The sequence below is a fragment of the Styela clava genome, chromosome 10 (assembly GCF_964204865.1).
Source record: "Styela clava chromosome 10, kaStyClav1.hap1.2, whole genome shotgun sequence".
NCBI lineage: Eukaryota > Metazoa > Chordata > Ascidiacea > Stolidobranchia > Styelidae > Styela > Styela clava.
The window spans coordinates 3,837,737-3,853,546 of record NC_135259.1 but is presented as its reverse complement, the minus strand read 5'-3'; the positions used below and the strand labels follow the sequence as shown (position 1 = coordinate 3,853,546).

Genomic DNA, 15,810 nt, shown 5'->3' with positions numbered 1-15,810 from the left:
TTATTTCGACGTCTTTGATAAAGTGTCAGACATAATTAGATAAAGTTTAATATATTTTGTCACCAATGGTATGTTCGAATTACTCCAATCCATTAGAGTCTTGTTTTGGGCAAATGTGTCAAACATAGTACAATAAATTTGCGGCACTTTGCACGCAAAGGACGTAAGACTCCATACTGGGTTATTTTATATTTTAGCTCCAATCGTATAATGAATGCGATCGGTAATGTAAAAACTAATATATTACACCTGCGGAAGTATGCAACTCAGTTTCATGTCATGATTCGATAGTTGTGAGTGTAATTGCCAAAAGTCAATACCTAGTTAAATGCACATAGTGCAATGACGTATCTCGTCGTGGAAGATGAGGAATGAATGATTTTTTATCTAGATTCTAGATTAACAATTATTACAAAAATTTTCTTAATATTTCTCCTGTTTATTACATTTTATAGCATTTATATTCGGTCAAAATTATGAAAAAATCACGTCGGTTTTAAAATTAACACAATATTTACTATCATACGATCTTAAATTTTTCGACACTCAAAATGGACAAAATACAAGGCTTTGTTAAAAAAAATACGTTGCGAATTTGCAATTTAATTGTAGCTCGTGTTTGAGTGAGAATTCTCAAAATGTTTTTTTTTGGTCAAAAGTCGAAACTCAATGATTAGGTTTTAAAAAATTATTTAAACATTGTACATCATTTTAAACGCAATCTTTACAGAATATTCTTGAAGTGTCAATTAGTTCGGCTTTGCAAAAAGTTCAGGAAGATGATATCGGAAAGTATATTCCTCGATAATTTCATCAACGCGAGGAATGAACCAGCAGTCAACTTCTTCCTTTCGACTGTAATCGTGCATTGTCTTCATCTCAATGTAAACAGGTCTTCGACTGAACGTAACATACTTTTTGTTAATAATAATGATTAATATTAAAAGGACTGTTTAGTATAAGTAAAACTATATTAGCACATGAAGGAATGAATATAGAGTAATAAGAACGACTACGAGGTGAAAAAGAAAGTTCGGTGTGTTCATTATGCATTGAAAAAACGCTTCCAGTCGCAGTGAAGATTACGTTTCATTTGCTTGTAGATAGGAATTCTGTGGTCCTATCATGCGGTATATAAAATGAAAAACAAGAACAGTAATAAGAAATACTTACTTATACCACAGAATTCCTTGATCATACTTCCCGTTCGAAAATTCAAGTAGCGCCTCTTCTTTCTTCTTTCCATCGTTGCGTTTAAGAAAATTACCGAGAACTCCCAATGCATTTTCCGATATTCCTTCTCGTTCAATGATCGAAAAATCTAAGTGACTGGCTACTCTGTCTTCATGTGTTGATATCAATTTGAAAATCTGTGAAGTCACAAAGTAATTACACACTAAAAATTCACAACCCATAAGTGTTGATTCACCCCTATGACAATTAGTTATTCAAAATGTTCCTCAGTACTGTAATTTCCAGCAATTGTTTGTAATAAAACAATACCACGCTACTTGAACTACTTCCAGTATAGCGCCAATAGTCAAAAACATACAGTAATCATTTTTTCAGTGCGGTTTCATTATCCTCCGCTCAAAGATGAGTATCATTTACTTTTCAGTGAGTGGTCGCAACGTTGTTTTAACAACGTCTGTTGAAAATCACATAACAAAAAGACATATAAATGCAAAAAAGTAAAATTTTACCAACCCTGAACACAACTCCTGGCATAATTTTCAAATACGTAGCTCCTTTGTGTTTGTTTGTAGCGTCGATGGAAATTTCAATATTTTCTACTTTTGTTTTCTTAGATTCGGTGAGTGAAATACTGACAAAATTTCCATCAGTATTGTTGATGATTGTCAGATTTTGACAAGTAATCTGAATAATATCAAATTCAAAACATTGATCATTTTTGAACAGGTTGTTATTGAAGAAATTGTATTTGCTCTTTTTTATGGTTATATTAATTGAAATTGAATTCTGTCAAATGTTTCTTTCTGCTACGTTCTATACTTTAAATATATACATTTGATTCGACATTGAGTTAGCTATATTACGACGGGTTCACGGTTCATTTCAATTCTATATATTGTATTTTTATATATGTGAATATCATACGTGAATCGTGACATTCTGGCGAGAAAGAATAATTCCAACTTCATCGACGTAAGTTCTTTTGTGCTTCAGACCAGCATTGTCCAGAATTTTAAGTTTTCCGTTTACAATTATTCCATTTTTTTTGTCATCAATCAAATTGAAAATCTAATGAAAGATAAAAATTAAATAAAAGTATTTCAAACGCAACATGCCTTTGGAAAAATTCAGTTTTCAAAATAACGTGTTCAGAAATTGCCCTGCCCATACGCAATATATAATCGATTCAATTTTCAGCATCAGTTATCAGTATTGAAAAATACGAGGTATATATGCACAGAGAAAAAAAATCGCAATTCAGGATGTAAGGAGACGACAAAAACTAATTTTGGTTATCGAGGGGCGGTACCGTTGGGACAGTCTAATGAACATGATAAATAGAATAAAGGGTAAACAAAATATGTTGTTAAAAAACTAGCTGCACAAAAAACAGCTTTACAAAGTTATGTTTCCAAATATAGTTTAGAATAGTCTTAGTCATAAGTTTGATATAAATTCAAAATTTACGCACCTGACCTTGGTCTCCGAACCAGTCAAAACAAATTGTAATCTGCTCACTAAGCGACACAATAAAGTGAGGATCTCCGAAGAATCCTGGAGGGGGCATAGGCATAGGAAGTCTCTTACTTTCCATTATCGCCGGCCTTGCCGGTTTTGCAGGGCCTCCAATTATTCGTCGGGTACTTGGCATCGGCCTGGAAAGCCTCCTTGTTCCCCCTACAATTCGTCCTGCTCCGGAACCTGCACTTCCAGCTAAACCTGCCATTCCATCTGAAAATAAACTTCCATCTAAAACTGCCATTCCAGATGAAAATGCACTTCCATCTGAAACTGCCATTCCAGATGACCCTGCAATTCCACCTATTGTTCTACCCGACGATACGGCAGGCATTCCTGGAGATGAAGAAAATGACATAAATGATGCCCCATCCGCGTCAAATTCCTCATCAAAGGTAGAGTCTTCACCAAATGCATCCTGAATAACAAATAGATTTTTACACAAAGTTGGTGAAAATTAGGCATAGGCGTTAATGCTCGAAAGTATATATGTATATATATATATAAAGTAATGTTCCCGATGCTTTATTATACCATTTACAAAACCGTTTGCATATTTCACGAAAGAGACTTTACTATCATCAGTCTTATTTATATCCAGTCAATATAAGTTATCAAGTCAATACGTTCTAACAAAAGATAGCAATTTATCCTTACCCCACCAGCTGCAATGTCTAAATGATGGAATGATGGAGGTGTTGTTGTCGTTGTCAGGAATAATTTTGTTGCTGTCGGTTTTGGTTTTCGTGTTGTTCCAGCAATCCTTGGTCGTGTTGTTCCAGCAACCCTTGGTCGTGTTCTTCTTCTGGGTTTTGGTTTCTTGGATGGTCTCTTAGATCTTGGAGTTGTTGTCATCATTGCCGTGGATGTTATTAGTTTATCTAATTCTATTGCCTCGTCTTCATCTTTTTCATATTCTTCTTCTTCTTCCTTTTCTTTTTCTCTTTCTTCTCTTTCTCTCTCTTCGCGTTCTTTTCTTTCTTTTTCCTTCTTTTCCTTTTCTTCTTTCTCTTTCTTCGCCTTTTCTGCCAGTTCTTTTTCTATTGTCTTTTTGTCTCCGGGTTTTAGGACAACCATTGAAGTTATTCCAGGAGTCACAAAACTAAACCTAGGAAGCAAAACCAGTATTTCAGTTTTCTCAAAGGACGCGGAATACACTCATCAACACATTTGGGGATTGAATTAGTTATTTGATTATTGAATTGCTACCGAACGAATCTGACTGATTTGTTTCTAAAATAAACCATTCGTTATATCTGCTATAAATAATTTACTCATAAAAATTTTACTCACTCAAGTGATTGATTGAGAGTTTGTTTTTTGAGTTCTTCTTTAACGGTTTCATTATTCTCGGCAGATATTCTTTTCAACATATGCTGGAGCTCCATGAACACATTTAATCGTTCCGTAAAATTTTCGATCTGGAAGGCCAGGAAGGATGAGCATTTATATAAAGTAAAAGCGTTGATATTTCGAAGCAAGATAACCATTAGACACTAAAATACGGACCAAACTGTGGTTAGGTAGAATGTGTTTTAATCTAATACGCAGAAGTTTTGTTACAATGATATATTGTTTCTGGCCAAATATATCAATCTGTAAATACTCGAATATCGAGTGAATGACATGTTGTATTTGACATGAATTATGTCATTGAATAGCAATGAGTTATATTCTACCAACTTGAAACTTCTTGACTTTTGTGTAAAACATACCTGAGTAGATTCTTCCAAACATTTTTCACCTGGAGGCGTCGGCTCCAATTCTACATCGAGAAAGAATTCTTTTTCATCTTTTGCTTTTCCAGAAACAGTAAAATCAATCATTTGGGCAGTAAAGGTTTCTCTACGCCTCCTCTGGTTTTGGCGTCCAACATCAGTCAGTCTTCCCGTAACAATTATTTCGGATCCAAAACAGATTACTGGAAAGATTGGCTCTGATGTAGATTCAACCTAAAAAATAATTTAATCACTACAATATCACGCACTTAGAGAAGGGTATTCAAAAAACCTATTCAAATACAAACCTCTATTGGATCATACTTGATCTCTATGTCGTGAAGCATAGGTCGAGCAAAAGTCTCAAAGTAGTCTGAAATCTGAAAACCAAAAAAAAAAGTTTATTTCTCATTTGTGTTGTAAGCAAGATATACAGTATGACTAAGTCAGATATGACATCGTTCAACTGCTTAAAGTTTGGCGTCAAATGGTTTTATATTTGCTTCGCCATTGTCGCCATTTCATATTGTTTCAGTAAATCTTTGCCTTTATTGATCGCCATATATTCGCTCAGACATGAGCCTTTGTTTACCACTGAATGAGTGTGACCAGTAGTTGGATCCAAAATTTTAGACCAGATTCTCGTTTGTATCGAACTCTTTACAAACAGGTTGCCTTATTTCAAAACATATATATATGTGAGTGTCAATATGGATGCTGAAATAGCATGCCACGTTTTTATATAAATCTAATATATAACTCTCAAACGACAAATATAACGCTAGTCTTCAACTGCTGTGCAAGTTACTCATGTTAGTCGTCTAACGTCTAAAACAAAAAGCAAGAACCAGTTCGCTAATTATCACGACATTCCAAGAACCGGTTCGCGCGAATCCTTGCAAACCTCCTGAATTTCACCACTGGGTGTGACCCTGCTTAGACCTAATTATATTCGCTTGAAAACAAGTTAAATAATGAATGACAAATATTTAAAACGAATAAATGAAGACAAATAAAATTTAATCACCCACCTGAGAATCGGCATCAATGTCTTCAAATATTTGTATTGATGACCCGTTATTTCTAGCAGCAATTTTTGCCAAAGTATCGGCATCTACGAGCGATCCAAATCCAACAGTGTGAATTCCATATGTCCTACTGCAATTCAAAACCACATATATTTAAACATATATAATATTTAGAAAAAAGGAGTATTGATAATAAGAAGAAGATTCATACTTATTTGCATGGTCAATCAAATTAACAAGCTTTTTCGCATCTACTTCTCCGTCGGTTGGCCTTCCATCGGTCAGCAACAAAATGAAGTCAGATGAGGGATGGAATTTTTTTTCAGTTTCTGTCAAAGAATATTTAAACAACGTTACAAATATACCAAATATCTTAAAAAGGTTTGTCAAGCCAAAATGTTTAAATCTATACCTTCGGAAAATTCTTTTAGAACATTAATTGCTTCAGTGATTGCAGCTTCAATGTTGGTGCTACCATCTGTTTTTACTTTTCCAAGAAAATCTTTTGCTGAAGCTCTATTTTTATCAGTGGCCACTGTCATGCTGCTATCGGAGTCGGGTTTCCATCGAGTTACATTACTATTAAACATAACTATAGCAAAGTGGTCCTGTTAATATGAAGTAACGATGTTATATTTTGTGTCTTTGTAAAGAAAAAGGGATTTTCTGAAATTATTCCGTTTAACAAATAAAAAGCGAAAGCACAGAAAACGAAATGTATACATAACAGAAATTCATCCATTTGTATAGCCTAAAGTAAACCATAGGATAAAAATATCAATTTTTTTTTAATATTTTTGAATAAGATCGAAAAGTGGAAATAAATTCCGCACCTCATAACTAAGTCCGTCGATTATAACACTCATTGCCTTCCTAACTTGATCCATTTGCGGCCGAACATTGATGCTGAACTATCCAATAAAAACACAACTCTCTTGCTCATTGACTCCAATTCGGGAGAAAAGAAATGTATAAAGTATCTGTAAAACAACGCGTACATGATCATTTGATGAAATTTACTGAAAATATATGGTGGATTCGATTTTTATATTTACCTGATGGAGAGGAAAGCCGATAACGAAACTTATTCATATTATACCACGGTTTAGCATAGTATATACATATACATATATATTTGAAAATGTAAAATAAAGCACATTTACTTTTCATCTGCTATAAGTTCATTAACTTTTTTGCCGCGACTTCTGGCAACATCATATTCAACGATAAATTTTCCATTCAATCCAAGAGGAGAAAGCTTTAGTTGTTCTTCGCGGGTTGGCTTGAAGGAAACGTGGGCAGTTGTTCTAAATAAAGCATTTAGTAAATATAAAAATTCTAGAATAAAATCTGATTTGCAGAATTTCAAAACAAAACAAACCTTTGCTGGTCGACTGTCACACCAGGCATAGTCACAATTCCAGGCAGAACCGATTGTTCTGTGTCAAATCCAAGAACTTCAACTTTGTCCAGAGGTCTTGTCTCACAAATGTAAACGTCAATCGACAACTCTCCGACAGGTTGTTTTGTCTGCACTATTATGTCATGACGGTACCTTGGAAACAATTATCAAAAATTTAACAAACAAATTTTTACAGATTGTGTTTAATTCAAATATACATTCACATATAATTTTATCAGATGATTAATAAAAAATCATGGCATTAAGAATATTTTATTCTTAAGAAGTTTCATAGTTTTATACAAAGGAAATGAGCCAGACGAGAAGTATCACAATTCCTCATTTTTTATATTAATCTATCTTTCTCATACATTTAAAATTGCATCATACTTTCCAAGTGAGCGTCTCAGCAGCTGTTGATACTTGAGATTGAATAAAACTCTCTTGCCTGCTTCTAGATTTACCGAAGTTTTGAAAACTGTAGTAGATTTCCCACGAGCAGCAACGTGCCCGGCAGTTACACCTCGAGCCTAAGAAAATAAGTAATTTAAATTGCATAGAATATATTTGAATCAAATCCTATCTCTATCTCCTTTCTACGATATTAGTTATATTATGCGTGTTTCATATTCAAAGTTATGCCTACATCTCATTCACTGAAAATAATACAATGAGTGTTAATGTCGTCATTCTAAAAGTAAAACCGGCAATTTATTGCACTGTATGACCACTGTATGTACTGCAAGATTTGTATGGTGGATCAACTGATGAATCAAATTTTTTCAAATGATAGCGATAGCGACCTTTGTAATAGCATTTTATAATAGCAAAAACTTTAAATTGAAAATAGATCGATGACCTTGAAATCTTTTTTTCGAATCCCAACCAAGTAGTTTGAATGAACTTGTGTTTGTTTGTTACCTGAGCAGCTTCAAATATCTTTTTTGCTTCTTCTTTTTCTTTAATTTCACCAGGATATGTTTCGCCATCAATAGTCATTGAAAATTCGGTAATGTAGGAGTCCAATGGCATGATAACGTTGAATTCAGCAGTTCTTCCAATCGATGCACTGAGTGGTTGTTTAGTAGTTTAGATTTTATTCATTTTTGTATTTATTGTAAGGCTTGGCAGATCAGCAAGAGGAATGGCGTTTAGAAGTATAAATACATAGGGGGAACAAAACATAGAAAAATCCTAGCCTACAATGAATCAGTACTAACTTGATATTAATGTACTGAGACTAATATATACGGATAAAGGTAAATTGAAGCAGTTTATTATCAAGGGCAACCAGTTTTCTAAATATTTGAAACTCACCACAAAGTCGCATATTAATTAGGAAATTTTAAACTCCGATTCAGTTTCTTACTTGTTATAAACGGTGCTAGAGACAGCAGTTTCAACGAATCTTGAGTTTATGTTGCTGACAATATGAAATGACTCAATGTCCGGTGTTTCTTTTTGTCCAACAATCAATCTGCATTGCTTGAAGATCAGATTGTTGGAATCTTTGGGACTCGCTATAAAGAAACAATGTTAAAAAACGTGAAACCATATATGAATTTCTTCCGATATAATATTTTCAGATTCAGATATTTCATTTTCGTCATGCATGAAATATTGTATCGACATAAGTAATAAAAAAATGGTAGCAAAAAGATCAATTGAAGTAAAGTGATCGTGTCAGCGACACCGTGTTTGCTGAGTTCATCAGCAGATGACGTCTAACAAACGTCAAATAAAATGAACTAATTATTTTTCAACAAAATTGAGAATATCATTTGGCAAAAACAAATCAAGTCGTGAGAGTCAGGAGATTAGTAATTAGAGAAATCAGTTTAGCTTATTAACGCCATGGTCAGATGAGCGCAAGGAAAACAACATGACACTGCGAATTTCAGATAACAGAAGGGGAGTGCCCTGCAATTGCCAGAGAGAAAATATATTACCGGTAGTAGATTTGGCTACGTCAATAACATTTGGACGAGCAAGTTTTAGTTAAAATATGTCACACTACAAACAATTAGAGTAATAAAGAATAGTGGATAATCTGCTTTTGTTTTAGGTATAGGATTTATAGTGAAATTGACAATGCCGTTTTCATTGTTTTCATATTACGGTAACGATGCAAAAGAGACAAATAAAGACAATCAAGGTGTTTTTCAGTATTCATCTTTTCAAAAATCTGATTTTTCGTGGGTGTTTAAAAAGTTGGAACCTATAACATATTGATTGCTATGTGCCAATAATGATAATCATGCAAACAACTTAAATATAGTATTTTAGTAAATCTAAAATCTGTTTACGGCATCCAATTGCAGTGTTGAAAATATTTACGCGCATATCAAGTATCGTCCTTGTAAAGTTGTTTATTTCGCACTTGACTTCGAAGTGCCTATTGATCAGGACCTAACACCATGGTTAGAAACACATCACTATTATCTTGTGATCAGACGAGACAAAAATATTTAAAATTTTATAGTGGATTTATGAAAAATTTGTGCTGCATTTGGCGACACGGTAATTACTATCTAAACTAAACTAGTGAGATTATAACAATCAATACTTAACAAACCAATTAAGCTCGTTTTGCTGTTTATGTTGTTAATCGAGATCATACATGCCTAACGATATATACATTCGATGCAACTTTATATAAAAAGCTTTCGAAAGAACTCCAGCTAATCAGTTGCTATTTTTCAGTACATGATAATGGCGATATATATCAATTTAACGGTATTTTACCCGTAATTGTAACGGTGCTGACTGTTCCCGTTTGTTCTCCTTTTCCAGCAACAACAAAGACTAAAAATTTTCCTGTTTTTCCTTTTTTAATTTCAATCTTTTTAGCTTCCTCGTCTCGAACGTATAGTCTGTTATCACTAGCTTCTACGGATAATTCTTCATCTTTTCCGAGGTTTTTAATATTTACATTCACGGTAGCATTGCCTCCAGCTCTGTTCAGAAGTATAAAATATACTTGCGTGAAGTAAACATTTCTCAGCATAAACTGTATCTTAAAATACTCGTCGAAGTCCAAACAATTCGTTAACTTTATCGAGTAAAATTTATAGAATGAATGATTAACGCTTTTATATCGAGTAATATAGCAAAATGCTTTATTTGAACAAAATTCATCAGCAATTAGCCGGAATTGTTGATAAACAACAGAAATATAGAGTGTTTAAAATTCATAACCTTCATGTTCACAAATACCATACCTGAAAATGGCATCTCTAAATCCTGAACAGTCAATATCAATAGAAACATATTCTATGAATGCCTGAGAAATTCTTTGGAATTTGTATCCGTTTTTGTCGACTCCTTTCACCACCACCATGAGTGATTTTTCTGGGTATTTGCCAAGTGTTATAGTGTAGTGATCACGCGATGTATTTTTAATTGGGAATTTGTAACTTGCATCGGAGTTTGTTGAAACAATTTCTACTTCTTCTGTAGTTTCCCCTGGTTGTTTTCCGAATTCATCAATAAAAACAACAACTTCGTCATTTGCAAGAGCTTGACCTATTATAATACATGTTATATATATCGGTATTGGTTTGCAAGTGAAAATGGATGCACTTGATGTTGATATTCTACTATGTTTCTCCATTTAGCTTTCCTATTATTTCAATTAACATGCGAGATTACGAGGCATCATGTTATTATCAAATTTTATTTCTATTTTTACTATAGCGTCGGTACATAAAGTTGTTTAAGCCACTGATATCACCGATACATGACGATATGTATGAAGGTACTATTATTTGGAACGACTGGAACTTTCGGTGGTTCGGCATTACCTACTCAATTTAATATGCCCTGGGTGAGCGAGCATGGGATTTGAACCCGAGATATGTAATCTGCGATGCGATTACAGTTAAACCTAACACTTTATACACTAAACCTTCAAATCTTTCAATTCCTGCCATTCCTGATTTGCCTGTTGTTCTTTTTGCTAACGTTTTCACAAACCCTTTAGTGCTTTTTGCAGAAATCTATAATAAAAAGAATTATTTTTCTACCACATAGATTAATTGCAATTTATGACGAAAAAATTGTTATAGTGATTATAATGAAGATATTTATTGTTAAAATTCCTCATAAAAGGTTGAAAATGGAACCTTACTGAATTTGCAATATATTACCTTGATGCTGCAATCTCCATTTGCATTTAACGTAAGTTTATATTCACCAAATATATCATTCACTGCTGCACGGCGTACTTTCAGTTTATCGACAACAACTTCACCCTGGAGATGTTATTAGAAAAATTTATTAGAAAACTCAAGTCACAAAAAGTTTGGAATATATATATATAGCTTGTAAGAAATAACAGGGTTATTTTGTCGCATGTGATTGGAATTAATAAAAATTCCTCCAAGATATTTCTGATATAACTGTTAGATCTATCAAAATGAATAATTGGTAAAATTCACCTCGAGTACGACTGTCTTGCCATTCGGTCTCTTTACTTGAATTCTTCCACAACTTCCTTCAGATTCCAAATGTAATTCCTTTAATGAACTATCAACATTGAATGTTTCCACTTTCCTACCGCCTGATAACAAAATAATGCATGAAAAAAAAATCAAAGTGTGTATAGATAAGTGTGTGAGATATTTAATGCGGCTCTTCTCGATAGCATTGATTATTATCTAAATTTAACTAAGAGAAACTGTATCATTTTTTAAATTTTAGTAATGGGTTTTCATCAATGATTAGGACAAATTATGTTTGAGTATGAAAATCGTTGTAGCGTGGAATTTCAAATTTAAATCAGTCAAGCGATAAATCTTACGTCACAATGGTGAAACGTTTGTTGCTGTGCTGGCGGTATGCCTTGATACATAGGATTCACATATTTATCCCGAGGGAGAGGACAGTCGATATGACGGCCTAATCTAAAGGCGATCATGCTCGGTTGCTAGCCAATGTTAGATATGGGACTAGTTAGCCAGTTATTTGTTCTCAGATGAATAGAATTGATGGTTGAGGAAGTCGTGACCGACGAGCGGTTACGTGGACCACTCTGCTGCGGCGAGGAGTCCAGCAAGTCCTCTCGTACATAATTAACCCAGCATGGCAGAAATTTATGACATCATTTGGCCCGGAATTTGATGCAACAACTGAAGCTAGTTTTTTTGTTATATCATGAAATATTGCTCATGCTAAACAGCCATACTCTGACTGTGATTTGTGAAATAAAAATATTGCTGATGTTGTCGCAGTCTTGAAGCCCAACAACACAAATCACTAAAAGCCCAAACGCCGGTTTCGCTTTGTACAACACAAAGGCAAATCTCCCAAATCACTACCGATCTAATAATTACAACGCAAAATAATTTAATGAGCTCTAATATTAATAATTTCGAAAATTATGATCACATATTTCTGATTTGCTGCACGCGGCTCTTATACTAATAAATTTTGCTCACTCCTGGTATAGTGTATCAAAAATTCTATCAAAATAGATTTAACTTCTATTCCACTGATGTCATCTAACGCGGAAATTTGAATTAGTACACATATATGCTATTGGATGGAATCTAGGGTCCCTTTCAAAATAAAACTTTTTTGCACTGCATGTGGCATCTCATTTAAAATTAACAAGGTCTAAAAGTTGTTCTATTTTAATCAGTGAACCATATCGACTTTTCAGAGTTGTCAATGCCATACCACATACCCGATAACAAACTTGATTACTTACTACAATGACTAATTCAGATCCTAATTATTTGTAACAAATATAACATACTTTTGAATCTTTTGATGAATAACGCCTCCAATCCTTGTTTGAGTGTGCTTTCAATTACTTCTGTTGCTTTAAAAATATCACGCTTTGACACAACTAATATACTGCCTCCGGTACTTTTAGCAATATGTTCGTACAAATCATATCCCAGCTTTAGAGCAGGATTATCGCAACGTCTTGATTCTTTTCTTGAATGAAATATTATATTACGAGTGAATTCCACGAATAAATGAAAATATTAGAATTACTTATTTTCAATTTGCAAACAACGCAATATCCTTAAATAAATTTGAGGTTTATTATGAGTAAATTGTATGCCAGTCGCATAAAATCACTAACACATAAAAGATGGCGCTAAACAGTATAACAGTATTACAATTGTATATATATATATCATTTTATTTTCACTTTATGATAATGTTCTGTTCAGTGTGAGTATTGCTATTTGAGACTCGTGTTGATTGACTCATATGTAATTCTAAATACTGAAAATATCATTTATATATATTTACCTCCATCCATTACACACTGTTGTTCGCACCTGATTTGTTAAAAGAAAAGTTACTTTGATATTTTTCTGTTTAGCTTGAGCAACCACGTTATCCTGAAATTAAAATTGGTATAAAAAAATGAGGTTAAAATTAAAAGTCTGAGGGAAGAGAAGAAAATAAAAGAGTTTAGAGTTCTCTAACCTGCAATTCCACGTCTTTTGCATCAATATCAGTGATAACAAAAATAGTTGAACCTGCATTACTATTCTCAACAGCTAATTGAATTCCTCTCATACTTAGTTCAGGTGCATCTCCACCTCCGTGTGCATATAATCTGGAAAATTTGAAATATCTTTTCTATCTACAAACATAACTTTTTGCAGTTGATAATAAATACAATTGTTTTTTCAGTATCATTGGGATAAATTTCCGTGTATCTAAAATTTGAGGATGAAATGTACCATGTCAATTATTCAAAATACTTGAAAACCCTTTTGAAATAAGACTACAAGTATAAGATTATACAAAGAATCAAGTGAAAAATGCCCATCCAAAATATTACTTGTTGATAGCTTTTTTAAATGCATCAGGGTCATGTGTGACAGTCAGAGGTCCAACAGTAGGATCGTTGAAAGGAACAAGAACAAAATTTTGTGGCTGATCGAGAGATCCTTGACGCTGATTGATAATATTCTGAAAACGGTTAAATATAATGATGAGATATGAGCACTCAACAAAATTATATCACTTAATTAGAAATCATAACGAAAGCTTCGACAGGATTTAAGCTATATTTTATTACTTGTATCATATGGGACGTTATCACAAAGAAAATATAATAATGATGAAAAATTCGCAAATGGTTTCGAACAATAAATACACACTAGCTTTTTCCTGGTACAAGAAAACAAGATATGCAATATTTGGAGCACAAAAAAAGTTTCAAATAAGTTTGGAAAATGGAATCTTACAATGGCTCGTTGCTTTGCGGCTTGAATTTCACCACTCATACTCCCAGTATCATCAATAGCAAACGCGAGAGTTGTTCCAGAACCAAGACCAAGAAATTGGCCAAATTGAAATTCGCCGATTTCGTTTCTGATTCTACAAAAAAGAAACTTAGAGTGATGAACAAAGTATTGGTGATATCAAGATCCTCCTTGACACTTGTTGCTATGATGTACTGCTGTACTATGAACACGTAATTTTGGGCCCTAGACCAACTAACTAACAAGAATAATAGCAAAATTTAGCCAATCAATTCTTATATTACGTTATCAACGGTCTAATAGAACCAGACTACACTTTTTTCAGATTTCAGGCACATGAATTGCAACTTGTTAAAAACTGAAGAAGTATGCAATTTTTCGACAACGGATTTGAGATATAAATTTATGAGTTATAATAATATGCGTATAACAAATTAATACGTTTGGAAATTTTCAAGGCCTTTTAGAACACTCTGCAAAAATATAAACATCTTTTAAGCGATCTCATTATTTGTTTTTATTAAACTTTGGATTGAAAACACCCAAATAGCGTCGATTTTAATTGATGAAAATACTGTAATAAGACTGAAATTTGAAGTATATACATATGAAATGCATTTCTACCCTAATTGCTATGAATATATGTTATTACATAGAACGCTTGAATTATAGCAAGAATAATCAAACTCACTTTGTAAGTTCATTGTAAATAACTGATTCCAACTGACTCATATTATCATCTTCAATGCATCCGTATTTCTTCATTGTCTCCCCTGCAATCTCATATGCGGCTTTATATAGAAGAACACCAAATTTTTCTCGAGCAATATTATAACTTCCTGCTTTTGCATATGTGTAGATGTTGTCTCGTAGAACGACTCGGTCAGCTTCAATAACAGCATCATCATCTTTTGGTTTCTCATGTCCAGGATCAGAATAAAGAATTCTTGTCAAAGCATCTTTGAATCCTGAAGATGAGGCGTCTTCTCCGTAATAAGTGATAAACAAATTTTGCGCTGTAGGTGGATCTAGAGCTTCCGGCACAATGGGTTCTTCAGTACCACGAGGGTTATCGGCAAAATACATCGCTGCAAAGTCGATAAACATGCGCTCCAAAACCTCACGAAATGGAGTACAATCGGCCGAATCAGGCATGCTGTTAACGAGGATGCCCGCGTTCGCCTTCTGAAGAAAGCCGATGACAAAGGAAAAACAAATCACCCGAAGCATAGTGATATTTACCACTATATGGTATGTTAAAATGCAGGAGTTATTCTTAATGAACAAATGTATAAACGATCTGAAAATATTTAAAAATATATAGATTAGGTAATGATAGTATCTACCCATCAATCTGCAACTTCATCAGGTACGTCATCGGTTCTTTGCAAACTTTAAATTTCCATTCTTCAGCCTAACGGACACGTGCATTTATCATAATTTTCTATCATTCATCAATCCTACAAGAAAATGTTATTCTCTTCATATCCACGTCAAAGGGGTACATTTGAAAGCATAAAAAGAACTTGACGTACATATATATGTTTCACTTTGGCTAAATTAAAATATAAGACGGTGATATATTAAGTTAATTTAAGTTAGTCAATTAAAGAAACAACAACGCTCGAAAAATTAACTCATTATTCTGCATCAGTAAGTGTAGATTTTCTTCTACAACTTTTACAATAATCAGCTTTGATTCGATCAAGAAAAAA

At 33.5% G+C, this 15,810-nt stretch overlaps 1 pseudogene across 1 annotated transcript; it reads right to left on the bottom strand.

Annotated features, from left to right (window-relative positions):
* Positions 1 to 418: 418 nt before the first annotated feature.
* On the bottom strand, positions 419 to 15,407 carry LOC120337478 (uncharacterized; annotated as a pseudogene). Its single transcript, XR_013478212.1, has 29 exons — positions 14,787 to 15,407; positions 14,078 to 14,210; positions 13,669 to 13,799; positions 13,308 to 13,440; positions 13,128 to 13,219; positions 12,619 to 12,803; positions 11,300 to 11,421; positions 11,009 to 11,113; positions 10,768 to 10,858; positions 10,082 to 10,385; positions 9,606 to 9,817; positions 8,230 to 8,380; positions 7,782 to 7,929; positions 7,251 to 7,390; positions 6,840 to 7,013; positions 6,622 to 6,765; positions 6,292 to 6,438; positions 5,871 to 6,066; positions 5,670 to 5,787; positions 5,462 to 5,588; positions 4,739 to 4,810; positions 4,428 to 4,664; positions 4,006 to 4,133; positions 3,370 to 3,820; positions 2,666 to 3,130; positions 2,119 to 2,262; positions 1,708 to 1,878; positions 1,174 to 1,370; positions 419 to 900 (listed from the first exon to the last, which is right to left on the bottom strand). The product of XR_013478212.1 is annotated as an uncharacterized LOC120337478 (transcript).
* Positions 15,408 to 15,810: the final 403 nt, after the last annotated feature.